Raw genomic sequence first — 17499 nt, 5'->3', positions numbered from 1 at the left:
TTCCTCTGAGAAGAAAGCCCTCCTGTCGTGGATGGTAACTACGCCCCATGTGTGTTTGTGGGGTGAGCTTCTTTTTGTTTATGTGTGTTCCACCAGTACAGTACCGTAAGGCGACTTTATCATCAAGGCAAAATAAAATTGCACAGACAAAGTAAAATGAGGAGTTGAAAAACTACGGGCTTCAGAGTATGTGGACCGGTTCCTCTAACTCATGACTCAAACACAACCCCATCTCTTAGGGCTGGTTCTTTTGAGGCGACCCCAGAATTTGTCAGATTTGGGCTCATCTCACTTGAGATTCTCTGACAGCTGGTACTGCCCCTTCCCGGCGACACCCTCCTGTCCCTTTGCTTCAGGACCTTGGACCACCCCACTCATCTCTTTCTCCGCCCGCCCTACAAGCCAATCTCTTGGCTCCCTTCTGGAGGCATCATTGCTATCTCTTTTTTTTTTTTTCCCGGTATGCGGGCCTCTCACTGTTGTGGCCTCTCCCGTTGCGGAGCACAGGCTCCGGACGCGCAGGCTCAGCGGCCATGGCTCACGGGCCCAGCCGCTCCGCAGCATGTGGGATCCTCCCGGACCGGAGCACGAACCCGTGTCCCCTGCATCGGCAGGCGGACTCTCAACAACTGCGCCACCAGGGAAGCCCCATTGCTATCTCCTTAATCAACTGCCCTGGACTAATCTCACTCAGCCCCACAGTTTCAGCTTATACCTCTATCCCAAAGGCCCCCAAATCTGTACCTGCAGCTCAGATTCCTCTCTCGAGTTTTGAATTGTATTTCAACTTCCTTTTTAACATTCCCATCTGAAGGTTTCCATAGAAGCACACACCCAGCAGGTCCCAAAGGAACATGCTGTTCCCCTCCCCCCCATGCCCATCTCAGTTCCTGGCATTTGCATCCTTCCAGCTGCTCTGCCTCTTCCCTCTCCTCCCACATGCCAGCGCTCACCAGGCCCCACCCTGCGTCACGTGTGTCTGGAGTGTCCTCTTTCTGTTCTCCAGCACCACTGTTGTGGCCCGTTTTCAGAACCCATTTTCTCTCACCTGGGTCACTGGCGTAGCTTGTAGAGGTCTCCCTGCCTCTGTCATTCGATCACCTACCATCCAGCCACTGGGTAACCTGTGACGTCTATGCTGACGTACCACCCCTGTGGTTCTCAAAGTGTTGTCTGGGGCCCAGGAACAACAGCATTACCTGGGAACTTGTTAGAAATTCTCTGGCCCCATCCTAGACCTACTGTATCGGAAACTCTAGGGTGAGGCCCGGCGACCTGTGTTTTAACAAGCCCTCTGATGCCTGCGAAGGTCTGAGAACCACTGCAGCTGCCACATCCTCCCTAAGCATCCGCCCCAGATTTAGGTGGTGCTGTGGGCACACAGCCATCAGCTGGCAGCCCCCTCTGGGAATGCCTCAGCTGCAGACAGCTGCACTCGTGCCCTTCCTGGGAGGCTCACATCCAATGGCTGAGAGATGCCAGGGTCTAAGGGTCTGTTCTCTGCTCTCCCATTGCTCATGCTGCAAGAGGGAAGACGAGGCATAAGCAAGTACTCAGCCAGTCATTGCCATAGTGACAAGCGCTATGGAGAAAATGAGACCAGGCAAGGATGGAGCCTGCTGGGAGGGCTTCTCTAGATGGTTACTGTTCTAGGAGTCATGCTGCTTTGACAGTTATGTGTTTACGTGCCTACCTCTCCCCAGCGGTGGACACCATAAGGGCAGGGACTGCCCCCAAGTCACCTTTATAAAACCCACCTGACACAGAGCATGGCGCCCAGTGACGCTCTGCTGGTGAACCAGGAAACTCCAAGGAAGACCACAGTCCTCAAATCCATGCATGATAAACAAAAGGAGGAATTTCTTCTTGAAGCTAATTATTTAAATAATTGCCTCAATTTTAACCTGACTTTGAGTTTGCCTGGGAAGTGTTCTCTCCGGGATTTGGTCATCAGTGACTTTTATCCATTCCTCTTTCAACACTGCCACGGACGGTGTTATTCCCGATGGGGGGCTTTTGCCTCGGATGAATCCCCATGGCCAGATGGTCCTGGCTGGTAGCCATCCTCGGGTAGGAAATGAAGCACTTGGGAAAATGCTGGTGGAATTTATCGACTCTAATTTTAGGGATCCAGCAGGAAATGTACTTCCAGAGGGTCCGATCTCCTGCCAGGCGATCATTTACGTGCTGAGCGCTCATTAGAGCCGAATCCAAGAATCATTAGAAAGGAGAGCAGCTCTCCCCTGCCCATCTGGTCCCTCACTGCTCTCCACGCAGGGGGTCCCGAACCTGGCTGCTCGCCCGAATCTCTGAGGATGCCCCCTGGGAAGCTGTAGTTTTAAAAAGCCCCCGAGGTGATTAGCCAATCAGCTACACTGGAGAGCCCAGGCTTCTGGAGTCGGGCTGTGCTGGGAAGAGTGATCTGCAGGCAGCCAGAAAGCTCATCTCTCCTGACCCTCACAGGACCTTCAGACACCTGAAGACAGGTGAATCTCCCATTCACGCCCCAAACGCCAGCCCAGCTTAAACATTCCCGCTGCTGGCAATGCCACTTTGAAGGGAGGGGTCAGAACGGTGAGGAGGTGGCACAGGCTGGCAGTACTTTCCATGCACACCGCTCTCAAAGATGTGCCAGTTAGCCCAAGTGTGATCATCAGTATCCCCTGGGAACCTAAAAGGCTACTGGATTAGAGTCTCTGGGCGGGGCCTGGCAATCTGCATTTTAACAGCCCCTCCAGGCGACTCTGACTCAAGTTTAAAGTTGGTGTTATTAAATGAATGAAAGACATTCTCCTCTTTCTTTGTTTTATATTTAAAAGCCTTTCTGTCACAGGTAAACTCTGGGAGACAAGGAACCATGATTCCTGAACCCTAAGGGCCGCCTGTACTTTGTACCTCTGAAGTCTCTTGGCCCACAGCATAGATGACTACCTCTACCCTCTACCCTCTTCTTCAGTATTTCTTATGTTATTAGGGATGAGAAATAATATAAGGGACCAGGCAGAACAGTGTTTACGGCTGAAAGCATTCTATGCTCCAATTTTCATGATCAGCATTAGGTAAGGGGTAGGTATTTTCTTCTATTTCTAGGACTGAAAAAAGTACTGCCAGCTCGTTAACTTAGCTGACTGTCTGCGCTAACAGCTTGCAGCAAGCCTAAGGAGGGGGGCACCTTTAAATTCTTGCTACTCAGAGAGTGGTCCGTGGACCAGTAGCATGCACATCACCTGGGAGTCTGTCAGAAATGCAAGCTCTCAAGCCCATCTCACATCTAGCGCATCGGAATCTGCACTTTCACAGGATCCCACGGTGATTCACAACCTCGGCAAGCTCTGAGCACCCTGCTCCAGAACGCCTCCTCTTCTGTACACACCACCCCTATTATCCCCCCCCCCCACCGCCACCGACAGTCCACATCCTACCAGTTATTCGGGAGTGAGGTGCAACCCAGAAAGACTACGCCCAAACGTAAGTGAGTTTACATTCAAGATTGCACAGCTGACAGAGGTTGCCGGGGGGTGGGGTGGGGTGGGGTGTGTGTGTGTATGAACTGAGGTCTGTCTCCTGACCTGCCACCTCCTGGCCAGAACAGGTGAACAGGGGGAGCCGGGCAGGCTGCAAGGGGTGTGGCCAACCGGCCTTTACCAATCCTTAGATCCCATCTCCCAAAAATTTCAAAGGAAAACAAAAGCATCCTCTGAGAGCCCTCAACCTGAACCCTGCCTTAAGCTGATTTTTGGTTTTGTTTCTGTTAAGAACGGCTGGTTCTCAACTTTTCTGCTTCGCCCGCATACCAGAAGGGTGAAATGATACTCGTAAGGAAAAGTGGCTCACCAGGGCAGAAAGGGTGGAAATGGAGGGGGAAGGTGAGTGTGATTGGAAAAAAGCCTCCCAGGTAACTGTGATCTATGCAGCCCCGACAGGAGTCCTCCTACCTGCCACCGGTGTTTCTAAAGCCCCATTGTCTGCCTCCGTCAGAATTACTCCGCCTCTTATTTTCAACCGCAGATTTGCCCACCTTACTGAATCAGTATCTCTGAGGTTAGAGCCAAGGTATGCACTTCTGACAAGTTCCCCAAACAATTTTTTTTTTTTTTTTTTTGGTGGTACGCAGGCTTCTCACTGTTGTGGCCTCTCCCGTTGCGGAGCACAGGCTCCGGATACGCAGACTCAGCGGCCATGGCTCACGGGCCCAGCCGCTCTGCGGCATGTGGGATCTTCCCGGACCAGAGCACGAACCCGTGTCCCCTGCATCGGCAGGCGGACTCTCAACCACTGCGCCACCAGGGAATCCCCCCCAAGCAATTTTAAACCAAAGTTTTAGAAGCTTAGACAGCTGTTGCTTTAGAACTCGGCCTTCGCATTTTTAACACCTGTGGTCGGGAAAGACAGCTTTTATTGTTCAAAACAAATAAATACCATTTCAGCTCTCCCACCCTGCCCAGTGGAAGCATCTGACCGAGGCCCTTTGCAGATCACCCCGTAGGATAACACATAGAGGGAGCCTGGCCACCGTACGGCAAAAAGCGTGCAACAGATATTTACTGAATGAATAAATCAAAGGCGTGTCTCTGGGGGAATCCCACCTTATGGCTTCTCTCTCCCAGGATAAGTTACAAGAACCCCCATGGGCTGGACTTGTTTCTCGAGCTTCAGATCAAGTAGGGGTGATGTCACCATCCTTTAGCACCTGTCCCACAACCTGCTGGTCAGATGGCAGAACTTGATCGTCAAGGCCAAATCCACCCCACCCTTCACCTTGGCAATAAGGCGCCTCAAGACAGACATTTAAACTCCAATCTCCAAGTTGTCCAAGGCACCGGCATTCAGGAACGTCAGGTCCCAGAAGTCAAGATTCCTTTGGCTACACTTAGAATGTGATGCACGTCGGGTCTGCCTGGATCACTGGACTCTTTTCATCTCTGCAGTGACAAAAGGTTCCAAGGCTTGACACAACTGATTTTTGCTTGTGGACGTTTGGACTTTGTTTCTTCCCTTCTACCCTTCCCCCTTCCTGAAATGAATACTCCTTAGTTCATCTGGTCCTGATTGGAAAATAACAATAGGAAAGGTGTTCCAACCTCACTCAGTGGTCTGTCAAGCTCAGCGGTCCCTTCATCTTCTGCATCCAGTTAAGGTGAAAGGAAACCTGAGGCTCTGTGTGCTGGTTATAAAGACATCCTGCTTAGTGCTGACTGCACAGTCAGCTGGAGACAGAATGTCAGAGTACGGGCAGGCGTTTCCAAAGCAAACTCCAAATGGCTACCCTTATCCCGCTTCCTGGACGGTGGGGGGAGTTGGGGGGTAGGGAGGGTATGTTTTCACTTGGAATCCTCTGGGTCAAATTTCCGGATGAAGTCGCTTCCCTGAGTTGGCTATTTCGCTTGCTTTCCTGATTCTGGAGGTGACTTCTCTTTGAGTCTGGAGGTGACTTTTCCGCTTGTCAACCACCAATTCCCTCTGTGCACTCAGCTCGTGGAAACATGGTGTATTGTGGTGGATGGAGAGGCACAGGTGCCTTAAAAAGATAAACTTCCATCATAAAAGAAAGCAGCCCTGTATAAAGTCAGGCGAGGTCAAAAGACTCGACGGAGCAAATAACACAGACAACATTTTGTGAAATGTTAATAGTAAGCAAGGGCTCATCTTTGCCAGGACGGTCAACCACACCTATGTTATAGCCAACGTTAGAAGCCAGCACATCTCTGGGTACCTGGCAGTGATCACGTGGAGAGTGAAACCAAGGAATGGGTAGGGGCACTAAAAACGTCAACACACTCTCAGAAGAACACTGGGCAGTGCAAAAGCCCAGTTACGCCTGGAGCAGTATTAATCATGTTTGGCCTTTGGACTGTAACAAATAAGCTTATTACAAAGTTTTCTGGGCATATTTAGACTTTAAGATGTTGATATTTTGTAAGGCCAGATTGCCTACGGGGCAGCAATACGCTCAAGTTACTTTGCTCTTTCCTTCTAAGCGCTAAGTGCCTTAACGGTTCTTAGGCGTCTTAAAGGCCCTGGTCCACCTCTCCCCAGAGCAGGGCACACACACAAAATGTACCATGGACATAGGGCAAAAGTGAAGAGTCTTTCACTCGCCTTTCTCCCCCAATCTGTATGGAAGAGAAAGAGATTGTTCTCACAGAGCCAGGATGAGGTGTAGTCACCTTTGCTCAAATGCAAACACAGGAACGTATCCCAGAGGGGAGACAGGTGCAAGGTGGGACAGAGAGCCGTGTGTCTGGGGATCCAGGGCTGCTTTGAGCCCCTCACACAACACTGCTGCAGCACTGCTTCTAAAAGCCTTTCCCAGAGGCCCTGGAGTCCATGGAGGGAGAGAGGGAAGCCACTCCTCTGCCCCTTGGGGGATCACTGAAAAACTATCATTTTCTAATATTGAGAGAAAGAACTGGGCTTGATTCCTTGTAGCTTTGGAAGTGTCCTCAGAGGGCCACTTTCAGGGGCTGGAAGAAGGGGAGCTTGGAGGAGCTCGGGACCCCAGGCACCCCTGGCATTTGACCTCTTTGGGTCTCTATCTCCCCATCTGTAAAGTGAAGGGATGGGAGGAGATGACTCCCCCCCCCCCCCCACCAAGGGTACTTCCAAGTTCCAACCCAGCATGATTCCAGAACACTAGGAGGAGAGGGTAGAGGAGAGAGGGAAAGGCAGGAGGGTGGGGGGAGAGAAGTATAAAACTGGAAGAGAAAATACAGGATTCTCAGAAACATGAACACTCCTTTCTCCCTCTTTCTCTGTGATAATCGCCACATGAACCCCATAAAGAAGCTGACTGTGCCACACACAGGGCATTGGGTTAACTTTCCAAAGGCTTTCTCCCCAACGCAGAGAATGGATTCCACTCTTCCAAAAACCAGCCTCAGCTTTCCTTAACATGCCCTAAGCCCCATCTGAAGACTCCTTGCTGAAGTGCCTAAAATAAGAGCTTACTTTTAATAGGTGGCAATTCTAATAGGTTAAGTTTGGGTAAATCCAGCAATAGTAAGAAAACATAGGCAGCCAGTGATCCCCGACCAAGTTAGCTTCTGAACCCTGTGAAAAAGACAGAGCCAGAGGTAGGAGGAAGGGCGAGGGAAGGGAGCCAGCATTTACTAAGTAGGCAATTGTCACGTATTATCACATTTGATCCTAATGACAATCCTGTGAGGCAGTTAATAATTCTCTCATGTGACACGTGAGGAAAGCAGGGCTCAGAAAGGGAACACGGCAAGGTCACCCACTGCCGGAAAGTGGGCCGGGGAGGGTTAAACCTGGGGTAGCCATCTCTACTGGTCCAATGCACTTAACTCAGGAGAGAAGGCTCAGAAAACACAAATTAAACCAACTGCCCTGTGTGACAATGTGTGTGTGGGTCCTCTGGAGCTAAAAGCTGCACCACCACCACCCTGCTAATGTCAGTTTCCTCACCGATGCACCAGGCTGCCTGGGTCCTGAGGACGCTGCTCTCCCGGGAAGGTCAACACATCAGACTACAGGCTTCCTCCTGGTAGGGGCCAGGGACCGGTGGGACACACAGCCAAGCATTTAGAGCTTTATAGGGGAGCCCTTGCCCTAAAAGCTCAGACCCCTGCTTTTCCATCCGTCCGGAGAAGCAATGGGCTTACCGCCCTTTCATCACTCTGCCCGCGAGCCCCAGCTAGGTCAGCTACAATGAGCACACTCCTCCATAGGGACCCGAGAGGATACTGCAGGACTGTTCATCCTTGTTTAAACATTCTTATCATGCTGAGGAAGATACAAAGCAACCAAGGAGACATCCCCTCAGCCTCCACAACCAGCTAATCATCAGCTGCTTTTTCAGAGTCAAGGGAAGTAACACCCACATGCCCCCCCGTCAGCAGAGCAGCTGCTGGTCCTGGTAGCTTCTCTTCCATGCTCCCAGCAGTTACTCAGCACATGCTTCCTGAACAAGATGGTTAAAAATAAGCATGGGGGGTGGAGGGGACTTTGCAAGGGCAATTATAAAATGGAGAGTAAGAGGGAGTTGAAGATTCATGGAGATGGAAGCCAGGCTAGGACGGGAAGGGAGAGGCATGCGGGGGGCCTGGGACCCTCCTGTGGGGATTCCACACTCCTATGCTGCCACCGTCCTTGTCACCGTCCTCATCATCCCTTGTTTCTGCTCTTCAGGGACATTTCCAAAGGTTCTTCTCTTTGGATGCTAAGACTCTTCATCTGAGATGGGAGTTAAGACTGTGCTAGTAATTTGGGGTTTTTTTTCCCCCTTCCCTTTCTTTCTTTCTTTATTTAGGCTGTGTTGTGTCTTAGTTGCGGCATGTGGGATCTTTAGTTGCAGCATGCGGCCGCATGCAGACTCTTAATTGCAGCATGCATGCAGGATTTAGTTCCCTGACCAGGGATCAAACCCAGGCCCCCTGCATTGGGAGGGTGGAGTCTTAACCACTGGACCACCAGGGAAGCTCCTCCCCTTCTCTTTATTATTTTTTAAATTATTTTTTTAAAAATAAATTTATTTATTTTTGGCTACGCTGGGTCTTTGTTGCTGTGCACAGGCTTTCTCTAGTTGCAGCGAGGGGTGGCTACTCTTTGTTGCGGTGTGCGGGCTTCTCATTGTGGTGGCTACTCTTTGTTGTGGAGCATGGGCTCTAGGAACGCGGGCTCAGTAGTTGTGGCTCATGGGCTCCAGAGCGCAGGCTCAGTAGCTGTGGCGCACGGGCTTAGTTGCTCCATGGCATGTGGGATCTTCCCGGACCAGGGCTCGAACCTGTGTCCCTTGCATTGGCAGGCAGATTCTTAACCACTGCGCCACCAGGGAAGTCCCCTCTCCTTCTCTTTAAATTGAGGTTTATGTTCTGGTATCAGTAAACACAAGCTCATTATAGGACAATTTGTAAAGTAAAGAAACAAAGAAAAATTTAAGTAGAATATCATTGTGCAAAGACAACCACTGCTAACATTTTTGGTAGATTCCCTTCTAGGATGTTTCCTATGCATTTTATTAATATATGTATATCTGTTTATTCATAAAGACACACAGTTTTGTTATACCTGTGCCACATTATTACAAACTCTTCCAAACTCACTTCATGCACCATCTAACATGCTATCATATGGACACAATGTGCTATCCCCCTGGTGGTGGATGTTTCGTTGGCTGGGAGGAATTTCTGCTGTTTGGGGGCTCATTTCATTTCAATATAAACATCCTAAAATCACCTACTATGGTAACAATAAAACCTCACCACTCTATCCTATGTGCTCACAATGGTTTCATCCACATGTTTAAAAAAAGATCCTAAGTTAAAGTCGTAATGTTTTTGTTTCTGAACGTAAATCAAGAGTTTTTTTTTTTTTTTTTTCAATATACATACTTGTGATAAACAGATGGCAGCACAGGGGCCTAAAGAGTGAATGACCACAGACATTAAGCGCCTGAAATGTACCATCAAAAAGGAAATTGACACTCTTTTTTTACATCTCCGACTGACATAAGAGGTGGGAGTCTTCGTAAATAGTTTAGTTTCTTTCATCTGCAGATAAACAATTCTCACTTTTATTTTTTCCCCTCTAGGTTTGTTTTTAAAGTCTCTTTAGAGAATCTGTCCTGATGTCAACCTGTATCTGCTAGGACCGTCAGGTGCGAAGGGCCGGGGGGTGGGGGGGGAATCACAAGCCGGAACTCAGTGGGAATGTCCACTGTTTGCTCTGGGGCCTTACACAAAGCTGTCCAGACTCGGGACAGGAGCCTCCACTCCTTCAGTGCAGGAGTCCTTCCCGCGTTCTCAGAGCTTAAGCGGGTCATGTTCATTAGTTAACGGGGAGGTGAAGAGCGCAGACTCGGGAGAAAAGCTCCCAGGATCCGAACTTTGGCTCTGCCACTTACCAAGAGTTTGACTTTGGCCAAATGGCTCCCCTGTTCATGCCTCCCCTCTCCTCGGCTGTAACAGGGGATAGCAATCATTCCCGCCTCATGAGTTGGATATCTGTAAGGCGGGGTGCACACGGCCTGGTGCACGGCAAGCCTCCTCCATGTTCCTGCGGTTCTCATAGAGACTGGCCCCCCCCCCCACCTCAGCATAGGGCCAAGGACACAGGATCCCCGTCTTCGACTCTCCACACGCGGCAGCACAGTTCCCCAAACGCAGCAGCTGGGGATGTGGGCAGGAGTAGGGGTTGCAGCCGAGTGCCACCACACTGCATGCTGGAAGGCAGAGCCCCTTAAAACTCAGATATGGACGGAGAGATGGAACACGGTAGTGTTAATATTCTTCTCTGGCAAGCGTGAGAATGGATTCATCCAATCATTCCATAAAAGTGTAACAAGCACTGACCATGTCGGTATCCCGGGCTAGGCTCTGGAGCTCCAACGCCAGCAAAAGAGACATGGTTCCCTGCCCCCCTGAGCTTACAGTCTGGGGATGAGGGGTGTAGGGGTGCCAATGTAGGCACAGTTATTTATGTTTTTAAAAAGTTACAGTAATTATACTTTTACTGAGGTCATTTTAGTGCCAGGTACTTAACGCGCATGAGTTTATTTCATTCTCACAACAGCCTTCTAAGGTAGGTGTTATGTTATTAGGATCCTCACTTGGTGGATGTGAAAACAGAGGCACAGAGAGGTTAATTAACTTGCCTAAGATCACACAGGCAGTAAGGACAGAGCCAGCATTTGAACCCAGGCAGTCTGGCTCCAGAACCCATGATCTGAGGACAGCTGCCTTCTGTCTCTGCAGGCACAGTTATGAATCAAATAATCATCCAAACATGCAGCTGAACTTGTGCTGCAAAGGAGCGGTTAGGAGCCTGTGGGCATCCATGATGGTGGCAGTGGCGGTGGGGGTGAGTCTGACTTAGTCAGGGAAGGCTTCTCTGAAGAGGTAAGGCTTGCACTGAGAACTCCAGGATGAGAAGGTGTTAATTAGGCAAAGAGGAGAGGGGAGCATTCCAGGCAACAGGGGTAGCATGTGCAAAGGGCCTGTGATGGGGCAGAGCCTGGAGAGTTTGTCGGACAGAAGGTCAGTGTGGCTGCAGCTCAGATGGTGAGGGGCTGAATGGTGAGATGAGCTTAAAGGAATGGTTAGAGACCTGGTCATGCAGCCCTGTGGGCCTGAAAGGAGTTTGTTTCTTACCCTCTGAGCAATTCTAAAATCAATGAAGGGCATGAACAACAGATCTGCATTTTGAAAAGGCTATAGGGTTGCAGTGTAGAGTTAGGATGGAGAAAGGCCAGACCAGTTAAGTAGTGCAGTAAGTGATAAGGGTGGCCTGACTGACAGGAAAGCAGTAGACAGATCTGAGAGATAACTGGGAAATAAGCACAACCTGGATCAAAAGAATTGAAAACAAACGCTGCTATGTGCATGTTCATAGCAGCACTATTCACAAAAGCCAAAAGACAGAAACAACTCAAATGTCCATCACCTGATGTACAGATAAACAAAACAGGCTATATCCATACACTGGAACAGTCCTGAACTAACCCCCCCAAATGAGGAACTAACACCTGCTACCTCATGGACGAACCTCGAAAACATTATACTGAGTGAAAAAAAACAGATACAAAAGGCCACAAATTGTATGATTCCATTCACATGAAATGGCCAGAAGAGGCAAATCCAGAGACACAAGGCAGACAGGCGGTCGCCAGGTGCCAGGGGGAGGGAGGGATGTGGAGGGACCGCTTAACAGGTGCCGGCTCTCCTTTACGGGTGATGAAAATGTCTTGGACCTAGACAGAGGTGACAGGCGCACAACACTGTGAAGCCACTAAATGCCACTGAATTTTTCACTTTCAAGTGGACTCTTAAAATGGTGAATTTTATGGTATGGAACTTTATGTCAATAATTTAAAAAGCGACTCGGGCAACAGACTAGACGTTTAAGATAGAGCAGAGAAACCACTCTTTCATTCAACAAATACCACATCCTATTCTAGGTACAGCTGTGAAGTCGGGCTGTCCCTCACGGAGCCCTAGATCAGGTGGGGAGCAGGGAAGCAGGGCCGCAGCCCTGGGGAGGCCGCCTCTAGACAGGGTTATTCCAGCCTTCTCTCCACGTGGTTATATAATGCACCTGGGAGAGACATGCAGAGGCCGGTAATTCTTGGAATATAGGCTCTCTGAAGCTTAAAAAAGACAGTTTTAGGGCAAATAAAATAAACCCCTTGCCCAAATTAGACACTAAACTTGTGAGTAATGCTGGAAACTAATTATTCTAAGTGAGAGCAGGTCTGAAAATAGCAAGGCGTTTTGGAGGACTCTGTGGCTATTTTAGAAGAGCGTAGGAGAGCTGCAGGCAGAGTGAAGTCCCACAAGTCAGAGCAGAAACGCCGGGATGGCCATACCATGGCTTGCACCAAACATGCCATTCCATAGATGCTAATGCTTTTACCTCGCAGGAGAAACACGCCAACAATAAAGGTGGAGGACACAGAGTTTCATTTGGTACTTCCTACTGACACGCCGAACCAAAAACTCGACAGGAAATGTCAACCATACATGTTACAACATTTTACGTGTAAAGGAAAAAGGCATCTGCCCCAAGATGATGAGAACATTGCCTAAGACAAACCATGTTGATTTAGCCAACCGCAGTTCTTCCTTTTCTAGAGTCCTCTTCCCCCTTTGACATTTTCAGGTAAACAAGCTCAGAGAATGAGTAAGATGGGTATAGATGGAGGAAAGACGGTCTCTAACCCCCAACAAACCATCCCACAGTACAACTGATTACTAAGAGCATTTTTACCCGTGAGCAACAGAAAGCGTAGGGACAGGGAGAGAGAAAGCTGACACAAAAGGGTGGGAAACGATTATGTAGGTACTTAAATCCGAAGGAAATAATGGAGGAGCAGAACAAAGCCAGCAGTTTACATCAGCTCCCCAACCCTAACCCTCCCACACGAACACCCACATATTTTTTTAAAACCCCAGAGAGATATTTTCTCGATCCGTAAACACTGCAGACTAGTTCACTCTTAGACTCACTCTAGACGGCAAGGCTCCAGCACTGCCCATACGTGTTTCTGTGAAGAATGCAGAGTTATTCAGGAACTGTCACATTAAACAGAATCAGTACTTATGGACCATTCAGGGAAATTGCTCTGGTTGCCATTTTTCTTATAAAACTCCAGCCTCCAGCTATATTCTAAATGGTGTTTATGCAGCCTGTCGTCCTCAGCAGCAATAATCATAAAGACTTCAAAGCTGTGGGTGAAAGTATTACGGATTCATGACTTACTTTATTTTGACTTGCATTATGCCAAATCCTAGTCTCTAAAGCCTGCATATTTCCTATTTTATTTCAGGGCAAACCACATAGATTTGATTGTTCTTTTCTATGTGGGCAGCCAGGGATAGAAAGACCTGCAATTTTTCACTCCCAGACACTTTATGGCAGCAGGAACTGTAGGTGGTAGTTCATGAAAATAGCATCCTCATTTTGGAGAATGTCCTGAGACCCCTTGGTTCTCAATTTTTTTGTGCAAATGGGAAGAATGGAAAGCCAAATCCCCGAACTATCTTTCAGTCAACCTCCCTTCCCATCACATTTTTGGCCAGAGGCAAGCAAAAATAGCCAAACTGTCTGATGTTAGTTTCACAGGCTTTTCAGGCTCCTTCCAAATTACTGGGAGTGGGTGGAGTGAAAGCGAACAGGACAGAGGGGAGTGACACAAAGATCAAGTTGCAACCAGACGGGGCCACATGGACGTCATGACAGTGTCCTGCAGGCACAAGGATGACTCCATATTCATGGGTTGTAACCCCGGTGTCCTCTTTACTAGAACACTTGCCATGAGCCAAGGACCACTGCTGGCTCTTTACACATGCTGTGTGATGTGACCCACACCACGGCTCTGTGAGAGAGGCATTCTCCTTGCTCAAGAAATGAGAGATGTAGGGCTGGAGGGGATAAGATCACCCATAGGGCAAATGGCCGAGCCAGGACCCAAATCCATGTCCGTGTTCCCATTATAGCACGCAGCTTCCAGCTGAGGCAACTACAAGGAGGGCAGTAATAGGATCAAACTTGCATTTTAGGAGGGTTACTCTGGTAACCATACAAAGGAAGGATTGAAACGAAAATTACACAGACCAAGTAGTAACTTTATATGTTTTAACTTTTCTCTCTGCTTCCACATTTTCTAGACATTTCACTTTTCTAGAAAGTCTTAGTATAAACACCAATTAATTGGCTTGAACTTTGTCCATGAAGAAGATGTATAAGCACACACACACGCTTTATTGTTTTTCATAAATAAAAGGTGATTCAGTGTCGTTACTAAATAAATTAAGCACCAAAAACAACATAAAAAAAGTCCCTCCCACATCCTAACATGAAGGCTAGAAATACTTATTACTTCTTCCCCTCTTGTTCACAAAAACAGCCAAGCAAGCTAAGTGCATAACAAGAACGTCTGGGTGATGAGAAACAAAATGAACAATTGATACGCGGCAATTTATTTTCTAAGTAGAGGTTTCAGCCAGATGGAGACAGGGAGGGAGACAAAGCATGCCTGACAGAGAAGATTAGCAATGACGCAAAACTACGGTCTCATGATTTCATAATCAAGGGGGAAAAGGCTCTAATGCCCCCGCCCCCACTCAACCTTGGAGCTGGTGCAAATGTTGGGAATTCAGGCAAAACCCCAGAACTTGTCATCTTCCCTTCCAGGTTCAGCCCTTTGGCTTGTTAATGCCGGGGATCTTGTTTTAGTCCTGGGTCCTTCTCATCCCTCTGGATCCTTAGAGCTGGACACAACAGGAAGATGCTCTGTGACACAACAGTGATTCTACAGAGCCACGAAATCTCTTGACTGGCCACTTGTGTAGGAAGCCACTAACTGCTAAGTAGGAGGGCAGGTAATTTTACAGTAACTCATATATGGAGAGCTGCTTTGTTTTCCCTGGCTGGCTTCTTCCAACCTAATTAACTCTGCATGTGAAAATAAGCCTGCATTTCGTGGACAAGGGTTAGGGGGGACAGACAGGGCAAGAGAAGGAATGGGGCGGCAGTACAGAGTGCGGTGGGGAAACCAAGTCTAGGATCTAGAAAGGGGTCCTGGATTATGCTCATAAGGGATGTCAGTATACGGTTCTGAATTTCTGCAAAGATAGATCAAAATCTCTAAAAGTGGGTTGGATGCTTTCCCAGAAGCTGGGAGTCTTGTTAAGGCCCAAACTCACCATTTCAGTGCCTCCCAAAGGTTAACAAAAAATACTTTATCAGCTGTAGGAATTACTCATTCTAAGTAGGTGGTTAACAATCTGATAGATCTCTCCACTGAATAATTCTGGCAAAGCAAGCCTTAATGACCAACTCAATCAGGATAATTTTACCTAATGAGAGCATCCAGCATAAATGTTTTTAGCAACTGAGCCAAATAGTTTCACCTGCCAGCCCTTCCGTTTCATTTAAAATTATAAAGAAGCTTGAATTTTGCTAAATACAAAGTCATGCTCTCAAGAAATGAGTGAATGAATCATTCACAAAAAGTCTCAGAATTCTCTAAAACAGTGAATTGAAAGTTCTCTCTGTACCAACTCATTGTTAGCATTTCCTGGTAAGAGAAGCATTTTAGGGTGGACCAAATAAGACAGGAAATTGCATATAACTCCTGTCATCATGGCTGTGTGAGTGTTTGTATAAGGTGATGGCTACATGGAACAATTTTGGGGGTAATGCAATGAGTTGGGCATATTTTCTTACTGTTCAAAAGCAAAAAAGAGTTAAGAGACTAACAAGGCAGGAGGGAAAAGTGCTTAGGCTATACCCAAAGGTAAGCAGAGCCTTTCCAGCGCTGGAAAAAAATCCCAGAGCATGCCGTCTTCCCCTCTTTCAAGCCAAGAAATGGTCTAGAATGGCAGTTTTCAAGCATTTCTGACGATGACTTATAGCAATAAATAAATTTTTATATGTCAATCTGGTATATTCTATCCATGTGTCTGCCTGCCAACTGTGTAGGTACGTCTGTATCCATCTATCCACCCATCCACCTATCCATTCATCCAGCCAGCCACCCACTCATCCATCCTTCAATCCATCCATATACATATACAATGAAACAAATGATGGTTGTAATTTACTCAATTCATTTCATAACCTATAATTTGAGAATTAAACTCAGATATTTCTTAGTACAAAGTCTTTGGTCTTACTAGAATATCAAAATGCTGTCTACTTTTCATTTTTCTCTTTGCCAAAACCAAGTGAAATGTTTTGTTGGACTTTATGTAGATAATGCCTTAGAAGTCTCCTCAAACAAATGAAATTGTGTCACTAAATTTGAACCAGCTTTGGGACACTGAGTAAGAGCCACTTTTCAGAAACCCCCAAAATAAAATACCCCTTCAGTAAATGTGGTGTCTAGGAATATAGTCAGCTTTCAAAATTCACTTGTTTCTAATAAGATTAGCAGCTAAATTTTCATCTGAAACAATGAAGGCCAGAAGGCAGTAGAATGACATATTCAAAGTAGTGTCAATGAAGAATCATATCCAGAAAGACAATCTTTCAAAAATGAAGATGAAATACATTCCCAGACAATAAAAAGGGAGAATTTGTTCCTAGCAGATCTTCCTTATAAGAAATACCAAAGAAAGTTCTTCAGGCTGAAAGCAAGTGACCCCAGACCAACTCAAATCCTCATGAAAAAAATGAAAAGAACCAGTAAAGGTAATTATATAATTATAAAAGACAGTATGAATACATATTTCTTCTCCTTTATTCATATTGTGTGAATATTAATACATGTATACAGTTGTATTGTTGGGTCTATAACATATAGAAATATAATATAGCTGACCACCACAAAGGAGCTGCGTAGGAGTAAAGATGAGCTAAAATAAGAAAATGATGCCAAATGGTAACTGGAATCCACAGGGACATATGAAGAAAATCAGAAATGGTAACTAAGAAGGTAAATGTAGTTAACTCTCTAAAATATACTTGTTCTCCTCCCTTCTCTCATTTTCTTTAAAAGACATAAAAGTATATAAAGTAATGATCATAAGAATATACAGTTGGGTCTGTAGCATAGTTAGATGTAATATGTGTAACAATAGCACAAAAAGGGGGAAGAGGGAATAGAGCTACATAGGAGTAATGTTTCTACATCTCACTGGAATTAAGTTAGTATAAATCTGATACATTAAGATGTACATGGTAAACTCTGGAGCAACCACTAAGAATGTAACTCAAAAAGCATAGCAAAAAATATCATTAAGGAAATTAAAATGCTACTTCAGAAAATATTCACTTAGTGTAAAAGAAATCAGTGAAAGAGAAAAGGAGGAACAAAACAGACATAAGGCATACAAAACAAAAAGTAAAATGGCAGATGTAAACTCAACTATATCAATAATAACATTAAATGTGAATGGATTAAACAACCCAATGAAAAGGCAGAGACTGTCAAGCTGAGTAAAAAACAATATCCAACTACAGGCTGGGTAGAGGAGATAAATTTAAGATTCAAAGATACATGTAAGTTGAGAGTAAGAAGACTGAAAAAGTTACATCATA

The 17499-nt window shown here is 46.8% G+C and overlaps 1 protein-coding gene across 2 annotated transcripts in view; it reads right to left on the bottom strand.

Annotated features, from left to right (window-relative positions):
- EEPD1 (endonuclease/exonuclease/phosphatase family domain containing 1) overlaps positions 1–17499 on the bottom strand; it is a 117207-nt gene that overhangs the window by 13712 nt on the left and 85996 nt on the right. The gene's annotated exons all lie outside the window — the stretch shown is intronic.

Source organism: Leucopleurus acutus, assembly GCF_964270905.1.
Source record: "Leucopleurus acutus genome assembly, chromosome: 9".
NCBI classification, from domain to species: Eukaryota; Metazoa; Chordata; class Mammalia; order Artiodactyla; family Delphinidae; genus Leucopleurus; species Leucopleurus acutus.
The sequence above is the reverse complement of the archived record's forward strand: the minus strand, read 5'-3'. Positions and strand labels throughout refer to the sequence as shown.